A 24,768-nucleotide genomic window follows, 5' to 3' on the forward strand; every position below is an offset into this window, starting at 1 on the left:
CTCGCTGTGACAGAGTCTGCTGCCCTTCTGCTCCAGTCTGGACTGATTGCTCTCTAAGCCCGCTGCCCCTCCTCGCCTGTGTTAGCTTCATGTTACCCAGACTCTGTACAGGCGTGTTGCTCCGAGTCTCAAGCCACAGCATCACACGAAAAAGGATTCAGCATCTTTCAGGAAGGGAGAGGGGCAAACATGCCACGGGCTGGGTAAGAAATAGACGTCGAATAGAAAACCGTTGGTTTTCTGGCAATCTTGGAGGCTGTTTCAAAGGCCGTCTGCCCCGCAGCCTCAGCTCCAAGCCCCATCCCGTCCTTGCCTCCCATCGTGCTCTGCGCCCACCCTCGGCACTTCTTGGTTTCGCGGAGCAGCTGGTTTGCTTTTCTTTGCTGTTTCCGTCAGCGGTGCCTTCGGATCCAGTTGCCTCTGCTCTCTAAATGCAGTGTCAGGATGTCTGCCCTCTACTTTCCAAAGATCTGTCGATACCCTGGTACTCCTTTCTTTCATACTCTTTGTGATTTATTGTTGCTCCTTTCTTGTCATTTTAGAATGGTTTGAGAAGGCGTTAAATTGCATGAGTTCAGCTTTCATTATTGGCATCGCCCATCATTTTTACGGTATGTATTAACGTTCTACTAGTTGAACTACCAGAATTTGTTGAAAGTCCCAATTGAAGAGCACTTAAATTTCTTCTTTTTCTTTCCTGTCGGCTTGTTTTCTTCTGGTTTGGCCTTTGGTACTGTTCAACCCTTAATTTTGTATATTGCCATCAGTGTGATAAGCAATTTATCTTTTAATCTACCCAAGTTTCAGTACTCAAATTTAGATTGAAGTGAAAGTGAAATCACTCAGTCGTGTCCAGCTTTTTTTGTGACCTCATGGACTGTAGCCTACCCGGCCTCTCCGTTACAGAATGATATTTATTCCAAAAATCAAAATACTCTGCAAAATAAATAGGTAAAATTTAAAATAAAAGTCTGGCTTTAAAAAGTATGAAGTAAACCCTTTGGTGTTAATATCCTTTACCATAACCACCTTAATAAATTTAATTCCATTATTTACCAAATTCTACCCTTAAAATGTCTCTCATTTTGAAACTTTCTATGCATCAAATGAATGCTAAGTTTTATCTAAGTGTCCATACCCTTAAGGCTTCCTAGGGTAGGCATCTGAATGTTAAACAATGCTTTTTGCACCTAATTAGGGTTTAGCAAGTGGAATTATAACAAAAACAAGTTCTTTCACTGTCTTTTGTAACCCACATGCCAAGTTATTACAGCTTTCTTGAATCTTGCCAGCTTTCAGGTAATTACATTAAACTAGTGTGAATGGGCGGAGAAGGCAATGGCACCCCACTCCAGTGCTCTTGCCTGGAAAATCCCATGGACGGAGGAGCCTGGTAGGGCTGCGGTCCATGGGGTCTCGAAGAGTCGGACACGACTGAGCGACTTCACTTTCACTTTTCACTTTCATGCACTGGAGAAGGAAATGACAACCCACTCCAGTGTTCTTGCCTGGAGAGTCCCAGGGATGGGGGAGCCTGGTGGGCTGCCGTCTATGGGGTCGCACAGGGTTGGACACGACTGAAGCGACTCAGCAGCAGCAGCAGTGTGAATGGGAGGATGGTTTCCTTGCCTCATTGTCCTACTTATATTACCGAAAAGCTGATTGCCAAAACTGCACAGAACAGATTCCTAGCTTTTCTGTTTTGGTTTTCACTTTACAGAGACTAGTTTACTACAAAATGTGTTTGAATTGAAACCTGCCCAATTTTTCATTCACTCTCCTCAAGCTACAGATGAACCATTAAGTATTTCCTCGAACATACATCTCACCTTCAGTGGTACGTTTTTTAAAAGAAAAGTTCAAGCAAACAGTCGATGGGAGTAGTTATTAGCACATCAGAAAGGAACATAAAATTGTTTAATGACATTCTTCCGACTGTTCATGCATTTTACCATAAATAAAATACGCAATTAACAATGCTAAGCCTGCTTATTATTCACATGGCTTAAAGAGCTGAAGCGATTCAACCACAGGACTTTCATTTGTTTAGAGACATTCTTTTTAACTTCATCATAGACTGTTATGCCAAGTTCTTCAAAGATCCCTGGGCGGTAAGCACAGCGTGTGTTCTTAACTTGACAGATGAGGAAACACATCCAGAGAGTTAGCCAGAGGAAACATAGTGAGGCAGTGACAAAGCTAGAAAATGCATTCAGGTGCCACAACCGTACATTTTTGTCTTACAGAATCATCTCTCGGTGACTTTAGTTCTCTCACTGCTTATGACACAACACTTTAACTTTCTAACCTTGCTGAGCGGCTGTAGTTCTCAGGGAATATCTTTTCCTTTCTGTAATTCATGATGCAATGGTTAAAAATGAATTTTCATGTACACCCATGGCTGCTTCATGTGAATGTACAGCAAAAACCACCACAATATTGTAAAGTAACTAGCCTCCAATTAAAATTAAAAAATAAAAATAAAAAATGAATTTCCTAAATTAGAAAAAGTATTTTAGCTAGAAATTCAGGTAGCTTGACTGGGTTCTAAAATGTCTTCATTCAAGAACCACAGCTCAGTGCTGTCTTATTTATTCAGGCTCCATCTCCACTCTGTGATGTAGTTCTAGGGAGAGAACTGGACGAAAATCTAGGAGGCACGTCTGTTTTAGCCCTGTCTTCTGATGGTACATGACTCTGGGCAGGCAAGTTGGTCACGTTCCCCTAGCCTTGGTTTCGTCATAGGCAAAACTGAAAATAACATCTACTTTTCCTGGGTTACTGGGCTTTTTGTGATGAGCACCAATAAGATGGCATATGGGAACGTTCTTCATAAATAGTAAATCGCACCACCAAGGTAAGATAGTATTGTTTGCTCAGTATCGCAGAACAGGTGAAGAGATACCTCTTAGGCTAGTGTAAGGACGAAAGTGAGAGGCCATTTAAGGTGTTTCAGCCTGAGCTGTTGTTGGGATTCGTTTGCTTGAATGATAGAAGTTGACCTTTAGCAAAAATCTCCACTATGAAAACAATCTAAGGCTGCTTAACACCAGGCAGAGCAAGGTGAAATTCCTAATCTTCACAGATGAGAGTGCTGGGAGTAAGCTCTAGGATTAAACTCAATCAGTCTGTTCAGTCGCTCAGTCATGTCTGAATCGTTGCAACCCCATGAACCACAGCACACCAGGCCTCCCTGTCCATCACCAACTCCCGGAGTCTACTCAGACTCATGTCCATTGTGATGCCATCCAACCATCTCATCCTCTGTCATCCCCTTCTCCTCCTGCCCTCAATATTTCCCAGCATCAGGGTCTTTTCCAATGAGTCGGTTCTTCGCATGAGGTGGCCAAAGTACTGGAGCTTTAGCTTCAGCATCAGTCCGTCCAATGAACATGCAGGACTGATCTCCTTTAGGATGGACTGGGTGGATTAAACTCAAGTACATCATAATTTGGGAGTCTACTAGTTGTTTTCAGATTTTCTCTCTGGCTGCTGGGTTTTCAAATTCTCTTACCCAATGAGAACATCATTTTCTTTTAAAGAAAAATAATTTAATAAATTCTCTCTGTGTGTGTGTACATGTAGGCACTCATGCAGGCAAGAACTAAATCTTGAGAGAAAAACTGAATTGTTCAAAATTGTTTTTGACCTTTTATCACTCATGGAAAATTAATGAAGCTTAGAATACAATCTAATGCCCAGCATGGAGTACTCATCTGATAGAACACACTGACAAGTTTTAGTCTTAAACTTTCTGTTCCTTTAAACACATATTTTTGATTGTGGACCACACTACATGTCACACAGAAAAAGTTCAGAGGTTGTTCTTCGTTGATAGCGTAGCAAATCCTTTTGACTGAGAGCCAAAAAACAAAAGTAAATGCTTCTTTTGTTCTTTCCAGGCCACTTCATTCCTCTGATTTTACTAAACCTTCATCTGGAATCCAGCCTGTTCACATATAATAGTATTGGTAGCACCCAGGCCTTTATGAATGGTTTATAAAAAGGTGTTCATTTAGAACAGTTATTAATGTAGATACTCTGGCTGTTAGCAGCAACTGCTTGGGGGAAAAAGTTAAATGATGGATTAAATCTGGGAATAAGCTTACATTAAACCAAGTTAAATGGACTTCGTTAATACAGGAGTCCTCACACCCTTAAAAATAAATCTGTGATTCTTCCAGTGGGGAATTTAATAGACAATATTCCCCAAATGTATTTGATCATGAAATCCTTTTCTCATGAAGGCAACTTTTGGGAAAGAGAGACCACTTAGAAACTGACATTGGTGTAAATATTAGGAAAGCCTTTAAAATAGTCTAACTCTGACTAGAATCAGATTCATAGTCTGATCTTTGCTGTTTATTAATTAAGTCCCTAAACAAGTCACAAAAGCCTTTCTGAACCTGTTTTCCCATCTGTAAATGAAAATGAGAATACTTCAAGTTGTAATTATGAGGATTAAAAAAACCATGCAGCAATGCTTATAAATGTCAAGGCATAAGAATTAATGAAAAATATGGTTACAGCATTAAAAATTGATCTCACTAAGAATGTTTGACCTACTCATTTTTTTTAACATGTGCTTTGACATTAGATTAATGAATGTATAATAATCAAATTCCCTTATTCAGCACAGGAGAGTTGCTTTCTTCCAGGTCATTCAGATAGTGAAGTATTAACTTTAGGGGAAATAACCATAAAGTAATGAGGCAAAGGTTTCTATGTGGCTCATTATTTTATAACACTATCACATGTGAATTCTTGCATAGTGCTTATTGAACTAGAGATGATAAATGTTAAAGAGTAGGCTTCATCCAGTTGGTGAAATACCAGACTAAATTTTTCTCACTTGGATTACTATGAAAATACTTAGAAATGAGGAGGAAAAATTATGTAAAAAACTAAAATGATTTTGAGTTTCATCCCCCTAGTACCAACTGGATGGCTGGTGGAGATGTTAATAACCTTGCAAGCTGACAATAAGCAGGTTGTAGAAAAGCGAGGAAGCAGCGTTACTAAGACGTTTTGCAGTCCTGAGACAGAGTGAGCTAGCTGGCTCATGGAGCTCCCTTAAGACGGAATATAAGTGTTGTGGGCTGAATTGTGTCCCCCTCAAGTTCATATGCTGAAGTCCTAACCTGCCTCAGAATGGGACTGTATTTGGAGACAGGGTCTTCAAGAGGTAAAAAGATAAAATGAGGTCCTGTGGGTGGGTCCTAATCCAGTATGACAGAGGTTCTTACAAGAAAGGAGACTAAGACATGGACCTGGAAACCCCATATGGACACAGTGAGAGGATGGCCCTCTGCACTCCAAGGACAGAGAGGCTTTAGAGGAAGCCAGACCTGCCAATCCCTTCATCTTGGAAGGATACATGAAAGTAGATATGGATAACTCCAATGTAGGCTTATCCATGGCTCCCATTTTAATCAAATCTGTGCTATTACATACAATTGTTATCTAATGAAAGTTTATGTGGCTTAGTCATGGATGGGTTCCTAAATCTGAAAGCCTTGAATGTTGTATATTAGGGAAACAGTAGACTACAATAAGGAATAAGGTTTGGAGCCAGACAGTCTGAGATCAAGACCTAGTCCTGCCACTGTACAAATCATCCATAAAATGTGTATGCAAGTAGTACCTGTTTCATAGGGTACAGCAACCCTATGAAAATTCAACCACAGCAGAAAATTTAACCGGTTTGATAAGGTTTACTGTAGACTTTGAACTTGCAATTCATATATCCAACACCAGATGGCAGTGTGGCCATCCAAGGTTAGGTAGCCACGCAGTCAGGCCGGGCACCAACACATCTGAAACACAAGGTGACCAAATTCTGTAAGATCTCTATGAAACTGAGACACATTTAAAAGCTCTGTGCACATAATTATACATAAGGTCACAGAATGTGCACAAAATAAAAGCTTTTTTAGAAAGGAGAGGCTTAAGTAAAATGTCTCTGATTACCATTAGTTGCTTTCCTTCACTAGTTTATTCAAGTCGTAGCTCCATTGTTTCCCTTTTTTAAATGATTTATATTTTACTTATTTTTGCCTGTGCTGGGGTTTTCATTGCTGTGCGGGCTTTCTCTCACTGAGGCAGGCGGGGGCTCCTCATCATGGTGCCTTCTCTTGTTGCGGGGGACCAGGTCTAAGGCACGTGAACTTCAGGAGTTGTGGCTCATGGAATTAGTTGCTTCTTGGCTCGTGGGATCATCCCAGACCGGGGATCAAACCCATGCCTCCTGCACTGGGCAGGCGGACTCTTTACCACTGAGCCACCAGGGAAGCCCTCTATTGTTTTCTAGCTGAATAATCATGGACAAGGTACTTATCTTTACTTGAGTTCAGTTCACTTGCTCAGTCGTGTCTGACTCTTTGCGACCCCATGAACTGCAGCACGCCAGGCCTCCCTGCCCGTCACCAGCTCCTGGAGTTTACTCAAACGCATGTCCATCGAGTTGGTGATGCCATCCAGCCATCTCATCCTCTGTTGTCCCCTTCTCCTCCTGCCCCCAATCCCTCCCAGCATCAGGGTCTTTTTAAATGAGTCAACTCTTCGCATCAGGTGGCCAAAGTATTTGAGTTTCAGCTTCAATATAGGTCCTTCCAATGAATATTCAGGACTGATCTCCTTTAGGATGGACTGGTTGGATCTCCTTGCAGTCCAAGGGACTCTCATGAGTCTTCTCCAACACCACAGTTCAAAAGCATCAATTCTTCCGCACTCAGCTTTCGTTATAATCCAACTCTCACATCCATACATGACCACTGGAAAGACCGTAGCCTTGACTAGATGGACTTTTGTTGGCAAAGTAATGTCTCTGCTTTTTAATATGCTGTCTAGGTTGGTCATAACTTTCCTTCCAAGGAGTAAGCATTTAAGTCAGGTTTCTTATCTGTAAAATAATATTTCATTTAACAAAATGTTGTTGGGCTCCTACACATGTCAGGCATTGTTCCAGGCACCAGGGATGTAACACTGAAAAAAGAACAGAAATCCTTGCCTGCATGATGCCTACACTCTTAGTAACTAGACCGTAACGAATAGACAGAACCATTATCGTTTAATATCAGATACTGATCACGTACCTGGATGTTACAGTGAGACTCCATCTCAGTGTGTGCCGAATTCCCAAGGGCACAGACCAAAACAATGGGTTGAAAGTGGCTCTACATTTTATAGCCACTGATGAGGAACCTGGAAAGGCTGAAAAGTCAGCCAGCTACAAGCCTCAGCTGAGGGCCTACCTCAAGCATATAAGAAAGCCTGGATAGGCTGAAAGAGAGGATTGTTTCTAAAAGGTAATTTACTTGGAGAGAGTTTTGAGGACTGCGCATCTCCATCACCTCACTGTAGTGAGGACAGGGTTACATTCTTTCTCACCTAAATGAGGAAGGATCTTCAAGAGAGTCGTGGGGAAGGGCTGACATGAGTCCCCTGGAGTTAAGGCACATAAAACCTGGGTGAGAGGGTCTGCGGCTGCTCCAGCCTGAAGTGATGGAACTGAGAGAGGAGAGCTGCTCTGGAAGCAAAATGCACTGCTGTGGCCAACAGGCAGAAAAGCCCAGGCGTGTGTCTCATGGGCCACACGTGCACTCGGAGGGATCCCTGTCTGGGAGGGCAGCGTGATGTGCGTGGTCAGTTGCTCAATCGTATCTGACTCTTTGTGACCCCATGGACTGTGGTCCACCAGGCGCCTCCATCCATGGGACTTCCCAGGTAAGGATACGGGAGTGGATAGCCATGTCCTCCTCCAGGGGATCTTCCCAACCCAGGATTGAAATCACATCTCTTACAATGGTAGGCAGGGTTTTGGTTTTTGTTTCATCACTGAGTCACCCAAGAAGCCTGGACAATGTGATATCCTCTGTTGAAAGATAAAGTGAGGCACATTAAAATTTTCAATAGTTAAGCAAACATCAGTGGGAATCAGGCATTGCAAAACTGGAAGCTGTAAAAAGCTAATAATCTCCAATACTTTGGCCACCTGATGTGAAGAGCTGACTCATTTGAAAAGACCCTGACGCTGGGAAAGATTGAAGGCGGGAGGAGAAGGGGACGACAGAGGATGAGATGGTTGGATGGCATCACCAACTCAATGGACATGAGTTTGAGTAAACTCTGGGAGGTGGTGATGAACAGGGAGGCCTGGCGTGCTACGGTCCATGGGGTCGTAAAGAGTCAGATGCGACTGAGCAACTGAACCGATCTGAACTGAATAAACTGAAACCTCAGTTTAATACAGTTGGGATTCCAGAAGAAGAGCCTTCACACCCTGTGATGGTAACGGAGCCCAACTGGAAGAAGAAAGACTCCTCTTGTTTCCTAACAAGGACACGGCCAGTGTCATGGGCTCTTCGTTTATTATAGCCCTCCCGGCTTCCTTCTCTTCTCTTTGAGAGGGTTCTCCTTCTCTTGCTGAGTGGGGACTTGGCATGTGGCTTGCCAACTGCAGTTCTCTGTTGATCCCCAATGAGCTCATCCTTGCTGGAGAAACATTTGGTGGTCTATTTGTTTCAGGCCCACAAAGACATTAGGAGTTCTCCTCTGAAAGGAGTGAGGGGATAAGGCTTTTATAAAAGCAAAGCAAGGAAATTATTTGATTGGCTACAGCTTCAGTGGTTGCCTTATTTGGGAGAACCTAGTTGGTTGGTTGTGATTGGTTATTCTTAAATTTGGTTTTTTCCATACAAGTGCATTTACAGAACTGACTCTGGCTTGGGCTTCCAAGGCATTAGAGTCACCTGGTGTAATGGCATCCTTATTTAATTACTTTAACACCGCAAAAGAGACGGACTGCCAGATAGTTGCTCAGGGCTCGAGGGAGGAATCCTGATGACCAGCGGGAGCCAGGCGTTGTCGGCATCACGGTGTGAAGGTTCCAGCTGCAGGGTCTTTGAGGAGCTGCCCCAGGGAAAGAACCAGCGCGGCGGAATCCTCCAGCACAGAAGAGCCCCAGAGGTGATGTCTGTGTCAGCCAAGTAGAGCTCTTCCATCCCTCACTTCTGCCATCCTCATTCCAGCTCAAGTAAGGGCATGAGGAGCTGCCCACGCACGACCGCAGAAGAAAGTTGGAACATTAATAATCACACTGCACTGAACACTTTAATTATTACAATGACAGCATTCTTGTGCCTAGAAGGGATTACAGGATTCATGTTATTATTAAGATTCTGAAGGTTATTATTGGCTTCCCTGATAGCTCAGTTGGTAAAGAATCTGCCTGCAATGCAGGAGACCTGGGTTCGATCCCTGGGTCAGGAAGATCCATTGGAGAAGGGACAGGCCACCCACTCCAGTATTCTGGCCTAGAGAATTCCATGGGGTCACAAAGAGTCAGACACAACTGAGTGCCTTTCACCTTCACTTTCAAAAGTTACAATGGCATCTGCCCAGGATTTCAACCAGGGACAGGAAAATACTTAGCCCTCCAAGTAAAGTGAAAATGGATGCAACATATATAAAATGCTTCATATAGGAAATATTTTCTGTTTTCACCACTGTCCTTACAATAAGACCTTATACATTATTTGACTCCCAGCTTACAGTTTTTATACTGAAGGTTAAAAGAAGGTTTTGCCAAAGATGCTAAAATAGCACCCAGTCAAGGAAGAACCAAGTAGAATGCAACCATTCTTTTCCTTCCTTCAACATCCATCCACACCCAAGGGCAGGCTCTGCTCTGTAGGGTCCCAAAGGAGGGGCAAGACTGAACATCTGATTCACATTTTCTGTTCTTTGGTATGTAGTCCTTGTGAGTTGTGGGTGAGATCTGTGGTCACAGCCAAGGAAACAGGCAGGAATGCTCATCTGGAAAGTCTTGCATGGAGCGGGCCCTCCAGAAGCATTGGTAGGTTGAGGACTCTCGTGGAGGTCCTGACCTGGAGCCGGCACTCCACAAGCGATTGTAGATTGAGGACTCATGTGGAGGTCATAGCCTGGAGCGGGCCCTCAGTAATCGTTTGTAGACAGGACTCGCGTGGAAGCCCCGGCCTGGAGCAGGCACTCTGGAAGCCTTTGCACACTTGCGTGGAGGTCCTGGCATGATGAGGTTGCCCTCCAGAAGCGTTTGTAGATTGAGGACTCGTGTGGAGGTCCCGGCAGGATGAGGGGGACTGAATCACTCCTGGGATTTTGGTGATGAACCAGTTCTGGCCCCCAGATTAACGTGATGTCCTGTGAATGGTGCCTTCTGAATCATGTCTTTCCCCACCATTTCTTTCACAGCAGAGCATCTGTCTTTTCAGCGGCGTTTTCCCAAATGATGTTCTGCCAGCTCTACCAGGAATTAAGAGGGATACAGAAAGAGAATAAAACCCTCTGTCATGCAAGCATTTGGGGAATTCCGCACATGTCGCCACTACTAGGACATACGCATAGCACAGATGCGTATTATGGAATCTCTGGAATGGCATGCATTAATTTTGCTAAACTCAGCGTGTTCACTGACTCTATAGGAGCTCAGAACACCTTCGGTCTCAGCACACTTGCTAACATTCCTCTGACCACTGTTCTGTGTCACCCCATCTGGTTACAGAGGATGAAGGCATCGTCTCCAGAAAGGCCCTGTGCAAAGGAGCCACATGTAAGTCAGTTAGCGTGGAGATTCTCCCCAGGCTCGATTCTGGAAGGTAGAGAGCCCTGCAAGGAGAAAGGAGCCATTGTGAAGCAAATGGTAGTGTCTGATGAGGTGACGGAGGAGCAAGAAGAGATTGCGGAGCACTGTACCTGGCAGATGGGGAGCTCAAAGGCTGCAGCGGCCCGGCGGTGAAATGCAGTGTGTTTCACAATTCCGTGAGTGACAAGATCCAGAAGGGTTATTTCATGTTGCTATAGGGAACAAAAGGCTAGAGGATGATCAAAGAGCCGTAGCCTATAATTTAGCTGCAGTAATGTTATCTTTGTAATAGCAGCGAGTGCTGTTTCTACAGCACTCACTGTCCCAGGCACTGTTCAGAGCGGATTACAAACATGAGTTCATTGACTTCTCCACACTGTAAGGTAGGTACTATCACTTTCACCTCCATTTCAAAGACGAGGGGACTAGGACACAAAGATGTTTACTGACTCGCTCAGGGTCCAGATCATCTGTCTCCAGACTCCAAGCTCTGAATCTGGGCTCGGGCGGCCTTTGTGAATCCATCAAGTAGAAGGAGATGTGGCTGGAGGTGATCTCAAATCATTTACTACTACAAACAACAGCTGCATGTGTTAAGGAAAACCTCCCCCTCTTCCTGGTCCTCTGAAATGGAGAAAGTTCTCCACTTTAATTAAAACTGACTGATATTAATGATTATTCCTGTAACTTCTTGATATGACCTTTTATATACCCAAGATGAAACTAAAATTGATGTCAGGGATAGCATTCCAGGTAAAACAACTTCAGTGATAAAACTTGTTACTTCAGCAATGTTGCCCAAGGGGCAGACTTACATTTTTCATGAAAAATGTTAGGCAGAAGGTCTTGATGTCATTTCATGCACCATTTAATCAGATTTCGCTCAAGAGACAGAGGATTTGGAAAGTTATACTTTCCCTTTTAAAAAATATAGCTCACATTTTTGGTATAAAAGTAATTCATGCTCACTACAGACAGTTTTGGAAAAACACAAATTATAGTTAAGTAAATAAAAATTATACATAATTCTACCACCCCAAAACAATTACTTTGATGTATTTACTTCCATTCTTTTTTTTCCTATATTGAATATATCTGTATGTGTTTAATGCAATTGAAGTCTGAATATATTTTACATCTTACATATTTTACTTAACATTGTGTTATGGATGCTGTATGTTGTATGTATGTTTTCCCATGTCTGAAAACAATCTTTGTATAATTGTAGTGTTTGTTCTGTCTGTTATCTTAAGTTGCTTATTTTTGTTTTTATGCCATCTCTGTCTTTTAATATGAGAAATATATGTTGGCTTTTGTCTTCTACAATGATTTGTATGATTTTCATTTCTTGTTTGTACTGGCATTGAATAGGTAGGACTCTATATGCAAGTCAAGATTAAAATTGACTTTTTTGACTCAGCCCGTGTATATGGATGAGAAGTTTTCTTGAGTTTCTATTTCTACATATGTCATTTTGGGATTTAAACTATTATTTAATATTTTATTTATCTATATATATATATAAGAGGCTTCCTTCATAGCTCAGTTGGTAAAGAATCTGCCTGCAATGCAGGAGACCCAGTTTCAATTCCTGGGTTGGGAAGATCCCCTAGGGAAGAAAATGGCTACCCAATTCCGTATTCTTGCCTGGAGAATTCCATGGACAGAGGAGCCTGGTGGGCTACAGTCCACGGGATCATAAGAGTCGGATACCATTGAACGACTAAATCACCACCACCTATATAAATAAAGATGATTTGTTAGCATTTGTAATAATTGTTATAACCATATTTACAAGTCTTTTTCTTTTTACCTTTTTATTCAGACAATTTCAGACTTTCAAAATATTGCAAAACCAGAAGTAGTATAAAAAACAATCCTATAGACTCCACCCAGATTTACAAAATATTTCAATATAGTTAATACATACTTCACCAAAGAGGTATGTTGATATTAAATAAGCATGTGAGAAGTGTAACATCAATAGTCATTAGGAGATTGTCAGTTAAATCACTATACCTTTATTAGAATGAGTGAAATTAAAAACACTGATTACACTAAGTATTGTCTAGGAAGCAGAACACTGGAACCCTCATACACTGCTGGTGGGAATGTAAAATGGTATGACCACTTTGGGAAAAGTGTTTGACAACTTCCTTAAAAATTAAACATATGTCTATTGTATGACCTGGTCATTGCACTTCTAGATATCCACCCTAGGTAAGTGAAAGCATATGCAACAAATACTTGAACATGAATGTTCACAGCAGCTTTATTTGTAATATCTGTATATAGGTGAATAGATATATTGTGATATATCCATGGTACAGAATATGATACAGCATTAAAATAGAACCAGCTATAGATACATGCAGCTGTATGAATGAGTCTCCACATAAATATGATAATTATAAGAGTAAGAAAATTGAAAGTCTCTTAGTCATCTCTGAATCTTTGCAACCCCATGGGCTGTAGCCTGCCAGGCTCCTCTGTCCATGGAATTCTCCAGGCCAGAATACTGGAGTGGGTTGCCGTTCCCTTCTCCTGGGGATCTTCCCAACCCAGGGATCAAACCCAGGTCTCCTGCATTGCAGGCAGATTCTTTACCAGTTGAGCTACCTGGGAAGCCCTGGTAAGAAACCAAGCCCCCCCAAAACAACATAGTTTCAGTTCATGTAAATAACATTTTAGAATATAAAAACCAATGTAATGACACATCAGCGGTTGCCTGGGGTGGGAGAGAAGACGGCAGAAGTACAGGCAACTTTTGCAGCTGGTGGGCGTCTCCATCATCCTGACTGCTGGGATGGCTTCACAAGTGTGTGTATGGATGAATACTTCTCAAATGGTACTTTTTAAAGCAGTGCAGTTTCCTGTATTTTCATTATACTGGAATAAATCTGTAAAAATGTATAATAGCAGGTACAAAGAATTTGTTGTATATCAAGTACTGTTGTTTGGCTCCTTATAAAACATATAAAAATATATAAAAGCATTTAGCACTATAGCAGGCACTTAAAGTAGGCACTCAATATGTTACTTGGAAATAAATCTGATTTATGTAAATCTTTTCTGTGAAAATGTTTGGCATCGAGTAAAAATGTTATCTCTAATTTCATGTAGAATCATAGTATTTTAGATACATTTTTTAGACTAAACAAAAAAACAACATAAATATAAGAATAAAACTTTTCTAGCCTGTGACACCAATGAGAAAACAGCATGAACAGATTCACAGTCATCAGCCTTAGACTCTAAAAATAGATATAACATACATGTATACATGCATGTAAATATACATATGAATACAGACATGTAATACACAGAGATGTAAAAATTTAAATTCATCCAGGGATTAAATAGATTCTTTGGAATCTATTCATTGGTATCTGGATGTCAGAGATTACAAAGTCAATTTATTAATAAATTGCCTAAAACATAGTTGGTGTTCAGTGAATACTTTTTAAAAATGAATCAATGTATAGTCTTGTTTCTCAAATTACTTTCATATTCATGCAAAAGCCTTTCAGTGAAAATGACTTCCAGTATTTAAAAAGTAAGTTAGTTTTGGTCCTATAGCCCTAAAATTTGCTGCTATTTATGAAAACCACCGTTTTAAATAGCTCCTAGTCCAAGATGCTAAATAAAATGAATGCTGTTTCCAAAATTGTTTTGGCATTGAAGTTAGCATTATTTGTGTAACACTAATTGGAAACAACTAAAAATGAAGAAAGTCATGCAATGGTTTAATATCAGGACATAAAAAGTAATACTATAATATCTTTGTATCTAGTTTTTCACAATTTGAATATCTGCATGTTGTCTTTACTTACAATCTCTGGTTTATTAAAGGAGAGAGCTCATTGTAGAGTTACTACTTTAAAAAAAAAAACCGTAAAGCTAAGTTGTGAAGGTGAAAAAAGGTGAAGAGGGAAGAAATATGAGAAAAAGAAGGTGGGAAGCTGAAGATTTCTGCTATTCAGCGTGCAAGACGACTAAACGTGCATACCAAATATGTGATTTCCAAAATCACTGTTGAGCCTTGAGACGGTGTTTCATTGATTCATCAATCATTCAAAATTTATTAAACTTCTATAGTTAAGCAACTATGAGAGACACCATGATGCATGATCCCTAAATCTATAAGAAAGATAGCACATATCAGAAAGGTAGCCCCAGGCTGGAAACTGAACCTGGGGAAACACATTTATAAGGGATGTGGAAGAGGTAAATCCAGTGAAAAAAAAGAGAGAATAGGAAAGATAAAAGGAGAATCTGAGCAGCATGTCTTCTAGGAAGTTGAGCTTATATTATTCCTGAGAGTTATATAACTGACAGGGCATTTAGGACATGTGAGGTATTACTGGTGGCCACTTGCATCCTGTTCTCCTCTCCTTTCAGGCACATTTTCCAGCCCCCTCGTGGGCAGACGTGGAAATCTGACTCGCTGCAGCCGGTGAGCTTTGAGCCGCAGTGGCAGGCATCTGCGCAGGGCACAGGGAGAGTGGACAGATGTCCTTCCCCCTCTTTCTCTGCCTGGTGTCCAGGTGGGGAAACGTCCATCAGCGTGTGTCCTCGAGTGACTCCCTGAAGCAGAGCAGTTTCCTTCCACATGTAAAGTAAGGGGGAAATTAACTTGTGTGGTGTGAAAGGACTGAGATTTGAGGCTGTTTATTATATATATATATATTTTTTTTTCTTTTATTTTTATTAGTTGGAGGCTAATTACTTTACAATATTGTAGTGGTTTTTGCCATACATTGACATAAATCAGCCATGGATTTACATGTGTTCCCCATCCTGATCCCCCCTCCTGCCTCCCTCCCCATCCCATCCCTCTGGGTCTTCCCAGTGCACCAGCCCTGAGCACTTGTCTCATGCATCCAACCTGGGCTGGTGGTCTGTTTCACTCTTGATAGTATACTTGTTTCAATGCTATTCTCTCAGAACATCCCACCCTCGCCTTCTCCCACAGAGTACCAAAGTCTGTTCTGTACGTCTGTGTCTGTTTTTCTGTTTTGCATATAGGGTTATCATTACCATCTTTCTAAATTCCATATATATGTGTTAGTATACTGTAATGGTCTTTATCTTTCTGGCTTACTTCGCTCTGTATAATGGGCTCCAGTTTCATCCATCTCATTAGAACTGATTCAAATGAATTCGTTTTAATGGCTGAGTAATATTCCATGGTGTATATGTACCACAGCTTCCTTATCAATTCGTCTGCTGATGGGCATCTAGGTTGTTTCCATGTCCTGGCTATTATAAACAGTGCTGCGATGAACATTGGGGTGCACGTGTCTCTTTCAGATCTAGTTTCCTCGGTGTGTATGCCCAGGAGTGGGATTGCTGGGTCATATGGCAGTTCTATTTCCAGTTTTTTAAGGAATCTCCACACTGTTCTCCATAGTAGCTGTACTAGTTTGCATTCCCACCAACAGTGTAAGAGGGTTCCCTTTTCTCCACACCCTCTCCAGCATTTATTGCTTGTAGACTTTTGGATAGCAGCCATCCTGACTGGCGTGTAATGGTTCCTCATTGTGGTTTTGATTTGCATTTCTCTGATAATGAGTGATGTTAAGGATCTTTTCATGTGTTTGTTAGCCATCTGTATGTCTTCTTTGGAGAAATGTCTGTTTAGTTCTTTGGCCCATTTTTTGATTGGGTCATTTATTTTTCTGGAATTGAGCTGCAGGAGCTGCTTGTATATTTTTGAGATTAATCCTTTGTCTTTTGCTTCATTTGCTATTATTTTCTCCCATTCTGAGGGCTGTCTTTTCACCTTGCTTATAGTTTCCTTTGTTGTGCAAAAGCTTTTAAGTTTCATTAGGTCCCATTTGTTTATTTTTGCTTTTATTTCCAATATTCTGGGAGGTGGGTCATAGAGAATCCTGCTGTGGTTTATGTCGGAGAGTGTTTTGCCTATGTTCTCCTCTAGGAGTTTTATAGTTTCTGGTCTTACACTTAGATCTTTAATCTATTTTGAGTTTATTTTAGTGTATGGTGTTAGAAGGTGTTCTAGTTTCATTCTTTTATAAGTGGTTGACCAGTTTTCCCAGCACCACTTGTTAAAGAGGTTGTCTTTTTTCCAATGCATATCCTTGCCTCCTTTGTTGAAGATAAGGTGTCCACAGGTACGTGGATTTATCTCTGGACTTTCAAGTCTGTTCCACTGATCTATATTTCTGTCTTTGTGCCAGTACCATACTGTCTTGATGACTGTGGCTTTGTAGTATAGTCTGAAATCAGGCAGGCTGATTCCTCCAGTTCCATTCTTCTTTCTCAAGATTGCTTTGACTATTCAAGGTTTTTTGTATTTCCATACAAATTGTGAAATTATTTGTTCTAGTTCTGTGAAAAATACCATTGGTAGCTTGATAGGGATTGCATTGAATCTATAGATTGCTTTGGGTAGTATAGCCATTTTGACAATATTGATTTTTCTAATCCATGAACACGGTATGTTTCTCCATCTGTTTGTGTACTCTTTGATTTCTTTCATCAGTGTTTTATAGTTTTCTATGTATAGGTCTTTTGTTTCTTTAGGTAGATATACTCCTAAGTATTTTATTCTTTTTGTTGCAATGGTGAATGGTATTGTTTCCTTAATTTCTCTTTCTGTTTTCTCATTGTTAGTGTATAGGAATTCAAGGGATTTCTGTGTATGAATTTTATATCCTGCAACATTACTGTATTCATTGATTAGCTGTAGTAATTTTCTGGTAGAGTCTTTAGGGTTTTCTATGTAGAGGATCATGTTGTCTGCAAACAGTGAGAGTTTTACTTCTTCTTTTCCTATCTGGATTCCTTTTATTTCTTTTTCTGCTCTGATTGCTGTGGCCAACACTTCCAAAACTATGTTGAATAGTAGTGGTGAGAGTGGACACCCTTGTCTTGTTCCTGACTTTAAGGGAAATGCTTTCAATTTTTCACCATTGAGGATAATGTTTGCTGTGGGTTTGTCATATATAGCTTTTATTATGTTGAGGTATGTTCCTTCTATGCCTGTTTTCTGGAGCATTTTTATCATAAATGGATGTTGAATTTTGTCAAAGGCTTTTTCTGCATCTATTGAGATAATCATATGGTTTTTATCTTCAATTTGTTAATGTGGTGTATTACATTGATTGATTTGCGGAGGCTGTTTGTTTTTAAAAGGAGAAGTTTAGCTGTCTTAACTGAAAAGGAACCTAGGGGTTAACATTGCTATGTGTCAGAGACGTCAAAGCAGATTTTTGCCAACCAAATATGCGAGAACCTGAGGTGGCGTGAAAATAGGTATGATGCTATCTTAAGGGGCTTTCTCTGTGTAAACTGGAAAACCAACATAATCTTGTGGCTCAGAGAGCATAGATAAAGCAAATACATAGCAGCATTCTTTGGTGGTATGTATTAATCTACCCAGTCCACTTTCATATCCTTAGTACATTTAATCATAGAACACAGTTTACATGCATAAAGGTTCCACATGGCAATTATTGGTGTATTGAAGTAGACATCTTACCACTGTGGGCTATATAAAATTTTAACAATTTCCATGAAGTATTTGGAACACTAAAAGATTATTTTCTACAGAGTTCTAGTAAGGTAGGTTTTAATCACCTCTTCCTACTAAGATGTACTCTTAAGTATCACAGAGTCAGTCCTCCAAGATTAACTCCAGCAGAAATAGAAGCATCAAGAGAGACATGAAGCTGTCAGAAATTCCTGGGGAGATGCAGGGCTGTTTTAAACTGTTGTGTGAGAGGTTAGTGATTAACAGTCCTAGTCTAAGGCATTTTGCTCAGGACTTCAGTATTCTCTACCTTGCCTTGAGGCCATCAGTTGTGCCAGAATCCACATAAACGCAACTGTCCACAGGCGTAAAATCTTGGCAGCACAGATTCTGATTAGGAGCATCAAAAGTTTGCGATGACTGATAAACCTTGGATAGTCACGTCTCTTCCCCGCTGTCTCATTGAAACCTCCAGGATGGGTGATGCATACTAGGATGGTTTTCTGGTACTCAAGCTACTGCACCTTTAGGCTCCCCCCTCCATTCTGCCCCTACAAGCATCAGGTCTGAGACAGATGGAAGTCTGACCCTTGACTTTCCCCCATCTGTGTTACTGGACAGAGCAATGAATACCTCAAGAGGAATGCTAACCAACAGGCCAAAAGGGGAAGATAGCTGGAAGCACAGCTCTTTCCAAGGAAAGCAGCAGAGTGGATGGCTGAGTCCATCAAAAAAGAAGCAAGCTTTAAAACTGATGGGGCAAAGATAAAAAATCAGCATTTACAACATAGCGAAATAGGTAAGGAAAGACATTAACAGCATGAAACAATAAGGAAGTGTAAAAGAAAAGAACCGAGTAGAAATATAATGTGTAAAAAAAGCAGTAGCTGAAATACAGGACACAGTGTGGCTGCTACTGTTGTTCAGCTGCTAACTCGTGCCCAACTCTTTGCAACCCCATGGACTGCAGCACGTCAGACTTCCCTGTCCTTCACTGTCTCCGGGCTTTGCTCAGATTCTTGTCCATTGAGTTAGTGATGCTATCTAGCCATCTTATCCTCTGCCACCCTCTACTCCTTTTGCCTTCAGTCTTTCCCAGCATCAAGGTCTTTTCCAATGAGTTTGCTCTTCGCATCAGGTAGTCAAAGTTTTGGAGCTTCAGCTTCAGCATCATCAATGAGTATTCAGGGGTGATGGACTGGTTGGATCTCCTTGCAGTCCAAGGGACTCTGAAGAGTCTTCTCCAACACCACAGCTCAAAAGCCTCAGTTCTTCAGTGCTCAGCCTTCTTTGTGGTTCAACTCTCACATCCATACATGACTACTGGAAAAACCATAGCTTTACTATACAGACCACAGAGCACAATAGATGAGGTAAAATGTAGAATTAATACAGCTGAGGAATTGATTAACAGATTGGAAATTTTGATTAAGGCACTCTCCTAGAAGGAATCAGGAAAAGATACTGACATACAAGATAGAAAAGTTAAGCAATATGCAGGTGATACATTGTTCATAAGAAATTGTTACTTTTCTAAGCTATCAATTTGCCTGTTAATTGAACCAAATTGGCCTTATTTAACAAGGCTGATCATAAAGATAATCCAATCTGGTTTGAGGACATGAATAACTAATAATAAGAGCAAAACCACTTATTCAGCAAGACCAGGGAAAATGTATTTTTCCTTGGATAGATGCCATATTTCTTATTATTTTAAAGTCCTAAGCATATAATCTTCTGAATGAACATATTATGCTATCTGATAACTATGAAGAATTATATACAGATTAATATCCTAATGGGAGAAAATTAGAATAAACATAATCATATCCATTTAATAGTGTTTGTCATCATTGTATTGCAAAGTAACCTTGCTTAGATAGGTAGCAGTTCCTGCAAATGAGTGTAAGTAATGTTTTATAACCAATCAGAATTTTTGTTCTCTTCTCATTTTTTGGTCCTCCAGCTAAACATCAGTGTTTTAGGGAAGAATTACCATCACTGTCGTCACCATTACCACCATCGTCTTTATCATCATCACCCTCATGGATGTGAGTATTCCCAGCCCTCTCCTTCTCCTCAAACAGACACAAACCAGCAAAGGCTTGTTTCAGATTGTATAAGCGTTGGCATTTCCTTGCCACCCATCTCCTTATTCCATGCCTTAAAACATAAGTGTCCAGTTTTTTTGCATGTTTGATTTTGCTAAATCATTGGCAAAATGTTCCATCCTTCTTTTCTTCCTTCTTTCTTTTTCTTGGCATTTGTTGAGCACTCATTATGTACCAGTACTGAATGATGTTGGTGATAAAAGAGAAAAAAAAAAAGCTATGGCCCCTGACTTTCGCAAGACCTCAAGCGTTGGTGAGCCGTTGTTACACACTGGGTTGTCTTGTGCTAAGTGTCCTGGGAGCTGGGGGATTTGGGGAAGCAGAAATTCTGGACCATGAAGATATTGACTATGTGTCATAGATACGTTCTCAGGGTGCGGGGACAAATAATGTTGCTAGTCCAGGATACGCAGCCATGGAAAACCAAGGGGGGAAAATGTGACTACAGAGATATGATGAAGGTAAGCTGGGTTTTAGGGAATAAAGAATGATCAGCAACTCCTCCAGGAACATAGGAATGTTTCTGCCTCATTCTCTCACAGACTTCACACACATACACAAACACACCCCTGGTTTGAGCTAAGGACCAACCTTCAGCACACACACTGTGATTTTAAAAACCAGCTCTTTCTGACTCTGATGATTTAGCACTGGGAAACAAAGGCCTTCGTTTGCCTGATGACTATGATACAGTTAAAAGTGTAGTGTCTCTGAGATGGCCACGTTGCTAAATAGCACAAGAACCAAAGTGCAGATTTATGATTTCTGGCTGATGAGTCACGAGGATGGGTTTACCTTTCAAAAATAATCAATAAAGTGATAGTGCAGAAATCGCAGTGCCTTATAAGGAAGTCACAGTCATGCTACCATTTGCTAATGGTACTTAATGTGATGACATGTTGATTAAGTTCACTGAATTGATCGCGGTGTATGTATCACTTCCTTGAAAGACTAGAAGCTGTCAGATGTTGTAGGGGTGAATACAGGGAAGATCTCTGTAAGACAGCCATGGGTCTTTTTCCAGTAAGTAGTTAGATGTTCAAAGAACAGAAAGCATAGCTAGAAGAAACGGACTCGAAGGCTCTTGTCTTCAGGGTTTCCCTGGACAGAGGTCTAAATAGGCCAACAAGAGGACCATGATAACCTGTCTAAACCTATGATGGTGTGTGCACTTCTTACTCAAGTCCTACATAAGCAGGTTTCTAATCTCAAATTGGTTTTCTCTGCGAGGAAAAAATATTTCCCTTCAGAAGTGATTAAGTAGACTTTCTGCTCCAAATTCATCTTGAGTGACTTTGGGTAGTGATTTTTTTTCCAGAAAGTGGATAAGCTGATCTTCACAGTTGGAAAATCACCAACAGCAGTATAGTCTGAGAGAAAAAGAAACCGCACAATACTTTTTGAGTCCCAGTTTATCCTCCATAGCTACATGCCTCGCAATAATGTTTCAAAGCCTGTGTCACACACAACGGAAGGGGAGGCCAGTCTTGGAATAAGCCAACCTCTTTTTATAAATGAAAAAAATAGTGTCACTGAGATTGTGAACATTTAGGTCTATACTATTCTGTCTCTGGGAGTCTTCTATTCATGAATTCTGCTGAATACTTAGGCAGAATGATAACTTCAATACAAAAATCTCCTCAGGGTTAAAAGAAATCTAAGAAATGATAATGACTTGTTTGGCATACAGTAACATTTCTGTTCAGTTCAGTTCAGTCGCTCGGTCGTGTCCGACTCTTTGTGACCCCATGGACTGCAGCACACCAGGCCTCTCTGTCCATCGCCAACTCCCGGAGTTCACTCAAACTCGTGTCCATTGAGTCGGTGGTGCCATCCAGCCATCTCATCCTCTGTCATCCCCTTCTCCTCCTACCCTCAATCTTTCCCAGCATCAGGGTCTTTTCCAAAGAGTCAGCTCTTCACATCAGGTGACCAAAGTATTGGAGTTTCAGCTTCAGCATCAGTCCTTCCAATGAACACTCAGGACTGATCTCCTTTAGGATGGACTAGTTGGATCTCCTTGCAGTCCAAGGGACTCTCAAGTCTTCTCCAACACCACAGTTCAAAAGCATCAATTCTTCAGTGCTCAGCTTTCTTTATAGTCCAACTCTCATATCCATAGATGACTACTGGAAAAACCATAGCTTTGACTAGGTGGACCTTTGATGGTAAAGTAATGTCTCTGCTTTTTAACATGCCTTCTAGGTTGGTCATAACTTTCCTTCCAAGGAGCAAGCGTGGTTTAATTTCATGGCTGCAGTCACCATCTGCACCATCTTAACACATTTGTACTAATATGAAAGTTCCCTGATTTGACCGTCCTTTCGACTATAGTTTGACCTAAGAACTCAGTACATGCAAATTGTACATCAGTTGCGGCAAAATACTTTGGGTAGTGAATGTTAGTGAAAGTGAAAATTGCTCGGTTGTGTCAGACTCTTTGCAACCCCATGGACTGTAGTCCGCCAGGTTCCTCTGTCCATGGGATTTCCCAGGCAAGAAATACTAGAGTGGGTAGCCTTTCCCTTCTCCAAGGGATCTTCCCAACCCAGGGATTGAACCTTGGTCTCCCTCATTGCAGGCAGATTCTTTACTGTCGGAGCCACCACGGATCTTAAGTGAATGTATAAGTGTTATATGTTATTGTAGGAACTTCAAAATGGCAACTGCAAACTTATTGTAAAAGGTGTGTCTTAAAAATGTATTCTTTACATTTCCAACATTTCAAAAACTCATCTAACACATGTGCCTATGAAAACAACATGGAAATACAGAAACATGAAGAAATTGTCACTTATATATTCACAAATGTGATTTGATGCACACCAACTTAATGTCTTGCGGAATTGCGACTGTGGGTGCCATTATCAATTAAGGTGGACGCTTGCATAGATGCAACTCATGACCAGTGCTACTCTGCCGATTTAATAGGAATTAACCTGTTAAAATGGGCTCAGATTGATTTGCTGTCTTATTTGGTTACCTGACTACACATGTGACAATTCTCTGACATTGAAAGTTTACTTGTAATGAAAGAAAGCCCCCAAGATAAAAAGTGGAGAGGCAAGTGTGGGAACCCAGGTTGGTTTTATTAAGGTTTTTGTTTTTAGGCTGTGCCTTGGGATTTGCGTGATTTTAGTTCCCTGGCCAGGGATCAAACCTGTGTCCCCTGCAGTGGAAACAGAGTCGTAGTCACTGGGCCACCATGGGCCTCCCAGGGGTGATTTTCCTGTTGTGAGTAGGGGTATTTGTGTCTACCCAGTGTGACCTATGTGGGCATCTCCTCCGATTTTTGTATTCCACACCTGTCTTAGTACTGAATAGTCTAATTCTCCCAGAGCACCAGCCGTCAAGGCTGTATGGGTGAAACAGTTTTCCCTGAAGAATTGGGGGTAATTAGAGAAAATTAATTACAACAGAGGAAAAAAAAACCCTTTTAATATCATATCCCACATATGTCTGTTTTCCTAGTCAAGGGAAGGAAAAAGACAAATTCAGCCCCTCACAAGGGGTCACTTAAGGGCACACACCAGCCCTGTCTTGCTCTCCCGCCTTCTTTTTCTTTACCTTCAGCGCACACCCCTCTCCTTTTTAGTAAAACTCTATCACCCACCCCCACAGGGATTTGTTTGACCTTGGTTTCCATCTCCCTCCTCTAGGAGAGTAATCCAGAGAATGAAGTCATCTGCACTCATATATTCTCAATGACACATTTGATCTGGAACAGTATCAAGGGGACTTCGGCAGAACGTCCTGGCTGAGCTCACTGGCAAAGCAGAAATGTCTGCAGCTGGATTTGAAATTGAGACTCCAAGGCCTAACCACTGTACAGTCATTAAACTGGAAAAAGGAGTAATTTGTAATCCAAAGATGTAGAAGTGATTTTTTTTTTCAATGGACAGCCTGAGTTAACGACTAAATGAAAGGCTGAAGACTTCAGAGGAACATCTCTGAAAGGAAATTTGAGAATTAAATCTAGAGTTAATGTAATATATTGTAAGATATCTGAAAGACTGAGATATATGTAAAACAATAACAAGGAAGTCTCTGTTTTACAATGAGTGAGAAATGGAGGGATTCGTTTTTCCACTCAAATATTTATCAGGTGCTTAATATGTGCCAGGAACATTTGAAGTGCTGGGAAATAGAGCAGTAAATAAAAGAAATAAAAACATCTGTGGTAAAGAATCTGCCTGAAATATGGGAGGCCTGGGTTCAGTCCCTGGCTTGGGAAGATCCCCTTAAGAAGGGAATGGCTACTCACTCCAGTATTCTTGCCTGGAGAATTCCATGGACAGAGGAGCCTGGTGGGCTACAGTCCATGGGGTCACAATGAGTCGGACACAACTGAGCCAATAACACTTTCACTTTCACCTTCATGGAGCTTACGTTTTAGAGGTGGAAACAGAAGCTAAAGATGAAAATTAAATGAATGGGTTGAATGCCACAAATACTTTCAAGGCAAACCAAACAAAAAAGGGGGAGATGGACTTGCTGGAGGTGTCAGAGAACAGTGGCTTTAACTCTTGTGCTCA

General features: G+C 41.0%; 1 long non-coding RNA gene across 1 annotated transcript; it reads left to right on the forward strand.

The window, feature by feature from the left end:
- Positions 1–10: 10 nt before the first annotated feature.
- On the forward strand, positions 11–24,299 carry LOC139032562 (uncharacterized). The gene is made up of 6 exons (XR_011485085.1): positions 11–203; positions 543–611; positions 15,026–15,243; positions 18,744–18,921; positions 20,089–20,173; positions 23,893–24,299. It is a non-coding gene; the product is annotated as an uncharacterized lncRNA (long non-coding RNA).
- Positions 24,300–24,768: the final 469 nt, after the last annotated feature.

Source organism: Odocoileus virginianus, chromosome 3 (genome assembly GCF_023699985.2).
Source record: "Odocoileus virginianus isolate 20LAN1187 ecotype Illinois chromosome 3, Ovbor_1.2, whole genome shotgun sequence".
Classification (NCBI taxonomy): domain Eukaryota; kingdom Metazoa; phylum Chordata; class Mammalia; order Artiodactyla; family Cervidae; genus Odocoileus; species Odocoileus virginianus.